Genomic DNA, 4487 nt, shown 5'->3' on the forward strand with positions numbered 1-4487 from the left:
CGTGTCAGAGGTTCTTCCTAAGGGCTGAAGTGAATAAGAGGGCACAATTTTAAGGTGCTTGGAAGCAGGTTCAGAGGAGACGTCAGGGGTAAGCTTTTTACGCAAAGAGTGGTGAGTACGTGGAATGGGCTGCTGGCAACGGTGGTGGAGTCGGATATGATAGGGCCTTTTAAGAGACTCCTCGACGAGTGCATAGAGCTGAGAAAAATAGAGGGCTCTGGGTAACGACAAGTAACGACTGTCAGGTAACGACATGTTCGGCGCAGCTTTTTGAGCCAAAGGGCCTGTATTACGCCGCAGGTTTTCCATGTTCCTACTTCCGTGTTTCAATGTAATGTGGTCTGCTTCATTACATTTCGGATAATATTCTATATTGTGCTTGTTTACTTGTTTACTGTTTGCACGGTTTGTTCTTTTTCCAACTTTGTGTGTTTGGTGGTTTTTGTTGTGGGGTTTTAACCGATTCTATTGGGTTTCTTGGCTTTGTGGCCGACTGAGGAAGACGAATATCAAGTGTGGGTAGAGTATCCGTATTTTGATCATAAATACTCTCAACATTGAAAATATATTTTCATCGTTCAACGTTCAACATTTGAACTGATGACTGAGTGGCGAAATACAGCCACATCCCGTTTTTTTTAATGTGATGTTGACAGCACCGTTGTTGGCCGAATCAATGGTGGTGACGAATCTGCCAATTATAAAGTTGTTTATTTTTCCCCACTAATGCCGACAATAAAATGAATCTCAATGTACCATTTGGTAACACATGCGCACTCTAATACAAATTTATCTTCGGAGTTTGACGTTACCTTTTTTATTCATTGTCTCTTTGATATATCTAGAGAAACTTCATATTCAGTTATAAACATTGCCAATACGCCCCGTTTCACTGGAATGTCAATGCTTTAGACGTACCTTTCCGGAATTATGGTATATCCAAAATATTCAGGCTTACTGATGGATAAGTTATTTTTTGTTTAACCTACATTGCAAAAATCATACATCTAAGAAGCGTTGTTTAACAATACAGCTGAAACGTTTGTCTTCACAGGAGTTGGAACATTTTGAATCATAAATTGGATATTTACTTATAATAAAAGTTTGAATATTCATGGTGTGCTTACCTTGGGCTGAAAGAGGTTACGGATATATATATATATATATATATATATATATATATAAAATAGCGCCTATAAAAACGAATGGCTTACAACTATAAGTGACTGTGGATTGTAACAGCCGATATAATATTATTAGTCATCTTGATGAGGTAGATATTGATAATCTCTCCTCTAATGAGTCGGATATGAAAGCCAATGTGGAGTTAAGATGTGGGGAATGTCACTTTTTAAAAATGGTTTGAGGGGACAGTTTTGTTTTAAACACAGAGATGTTTTCACACCCGCAATGTGCTAGAGGGGACTGTTGAAACGACTACAGTCACTATCTGTAAAAGACAATGAGACAGTCTATTGTTTGAACACTGGACCCTGCAGCACCTCTTCCTCCATGAATGGGTAAATAATAGTGGCTGGAATATGGATTCTGTGGTCACTTCTGTCTGAGCTCATGGCAGGTTAGTTGACCACGTGCTTCACCCTCTTCCAGAACTTGAACTAGGTGGCTGCGTAAACAATTATCTTTGCGCAGAGGTAGTACTTTTACAGCAAAATCCACCTTGTAGGACATATTCAGACTCGTTCCACTCCCCTCCTGCTAAGTGGTTTCAAGATTATAATAACCAGCTAAATGTTACAAAAAAACAGATAATGGAATTAAGTGACTGCGTGTGGTCGCCGGCTTCAGAACTACAGGTGATTTTTCGAGGGCCAATGTCATGGCATGCTGGCTTTTATAACAAGAGGAATTGAGTATAGGAGTAAAGAGGTCCTTCTGCAGCTGTACAGGACCCTGATGAGACCCCACCTGGAGTATTGCCTGCAGTTTTGGTCTCCAAATTTGAGGAAGGACATACTTGCTATTGAGGGAGTGCAGCGTAGGTTCACAAGGCTAATTTCCGGAATGGCGGGACTGTCATATGTTGAAAGATCGGAGAGACAAGGCTTGTATGCACTGGAATTGAGAAGGATGAGAGGGGATCTGATTGAAACATATAAGATTATTAAGGGATTGGACTCACTGGAGGCAGGAACCATGTTCCCGCTGATGGGTGAGTCCAGAACTAGAGGCCACAGTTTAAAAATAAGGGGTAGGCCATTTAGAACAGAGATGCAGAAGAACTTATTCACCCAGAGAGTGGTGGATATGTGGAATGCTCTGCCCCAGAAGGCAGTGGAGGCCAAGTCTCTGGATGCTATCAAGAGAGAATTAGATAGAGCTCTTATAGATAGCGGGGTCAACGGGTATGGGGAGAGGGCAGGAACGGGGGTACTGATTGTGTATGATCAGCCATGATCACAGTGAATGGCGGTGCTGGCTAGAAGGGCCGAATGGCCTACTCCTGCACCTATTGTCTGTTGTCTGTGAGCCCATTCCGTGCCCGGGTCCGCTGCAGCTGGACGCTGAACAAGAGGGATTTTGTTTCTGGGGTTGGAGGACCCGTGTGTGTGCTTGTCTTGGAGGGAGAAACGGAGCTTGTTTTGTTGCTGGTCTTTTGTTTCTTGTTGTCTCCTATTCTGTTCTATTCCAAGCATCTGATAGCTGCTCATTTTGTGGAAAAACTGTATTTCAAAGACATTTTAAGTTGTATATTATTTCTTGACCACTCATGAGGAAAATAAGACAGCAGGACAAAAATAATAAAAGAAAAACATGATTAATTAGCTGGGTTGTTTTACTAGATTGTAAATGCAATCGGAATTCGCATCCCTGCTGTGACTCTCCCCACGGAGTATACTCTGGACTATAATAACGACTACATTCAGCAACCTGATTTATTGGGATGATCAGGTCTGTTTCGCGAGAAGATGGGGTACCCGCTAATTTTCCGGATAGACCGGATCTATTACCCGGTCCTTGCTGCCGTCGGTGTCCCAGGTGAGATGAAGACGATTGAAGTTAAATATTATTGTCCGGCTGTGGTCAGTCTTTATCCGTGCGGAGCGTTTAAAGTCGGTAAAAGCAGTTTGTTTTAATTTTCTTCAGTGGAATATTAACGGAGACAAGGAAAGGTCCTGTTTCCATAAATTTCAATAAATAATGCCAATAAATATGTGAAAAGACTCTATTTGATGTCCAGAGAGCAGATCAGAGATAAATCATGTTTCTTTTTTAAAGTCGATTGTTCCGAACATCATACATATTAATATTAAATATAGACATATTAAATCAGTAATTTTTTACCCATTAGCTGGTTTTCACATCTGCTGTTGATGTGTAGCTCTCTGCTGCTTATTTGGGTCAGTTTGTGGTTCGCCAGCGGACTAGAACAAGTGATTTGTCACGTTATCAGTCAGCGATGCCCATCGCCAGTAGTTCCCATTCTCCTGGAGACTCAGGAGATGCAGATTCTGGACACTTGCTGATCTGAACGGAATGCTTCGACCCAGTTCGTCGACAGATACACACTTCTGAGTTCGGACAACAGATTTTGTTTCCATTCTCTTCAGACTCTGCCGTAGGAACAATCGAAGGGACGTTCCTCTGGACCAAGATGGACTCACAAATCATGTATTCCGCAGTTCATAAAACTAAAATCTAAAAATCTGTCCTCCTTCACCATAAGTAAAATCAATATCTGGTCATCTACCTCCCCCAGCTGAAAGGACTCCTGAGATCCGCCGCTTTCTGTGTGAAACGTGTCTCCTCATTTAAATCCTAAGCATAACAAGGGGATAGTCAGAGTATTGTCAGGGTTTTTTTTTTCCTCACCAGCCACTAAAAAAATTACTAAATACCACATGTTCCTTCCAAAAGAGGTAAATAATTTAAAAATGCTGGAATTTTCAGCGGGTGACACAGCGGATTTTCACAGAGAAAGTTATCGGAACTTTAGGGTTGATCGTGAGTCATCCGGACAGTTGTGATTGTTACTAACATTGGATTTCGCTTATGAACACATCGAGTAACTTCAAAAATTAGACTTACTTCTCCTATTCTTTCATGCAGGAGGTAATGTGTAATCAGAAAATGAAATGTATTCAATACAGAATTGGGGGAATTTATACTTGACCCTTTCTATATTAAAATTTCTTTATATACACCGTAATTCTTTCAACATGATTGTAGATTTCCTGTTTCTTGCAGTGAACTTGGTGGCAATTGTGATCCTGTCACGAGGAAGGTGCGGTTTGTCCAAATGCATCACTCGCTACCTGATGGCCATGTCAACGGCGGATCTGCTGGTGGTTATTGTCGAAGTGATAATACGTCGAGTTAATTTCATGTATTTCTCATTGAACTTTCTGTTCTCACGCCGGTGTGTAGCATCAATTTTGTCGCGTACATTATAGCTGTGGACTGTTCTGTCTGGTTTACTGTCGCTTTTACCTTCGATCGCTTTGTGGCAATTTGCTGTCAGAAGC

The sequence above is a fragment of the Hemitrygon akajei genome, unplaced genomic scaffold, assembly GCF_048418815.1.
Source record: "Hemitrygon akajei unplaced genomic scaffold, sHemAka1.3 Scf000090, whole genome shotgun sequence".
Classification (NCBI taxonomy): Eukaryota; Metazoa; Chordata; class Chondrichthyes; order Myliobatiformes; family Dasyatidae; genus Hemitrygon; species Hemitrygon akajei.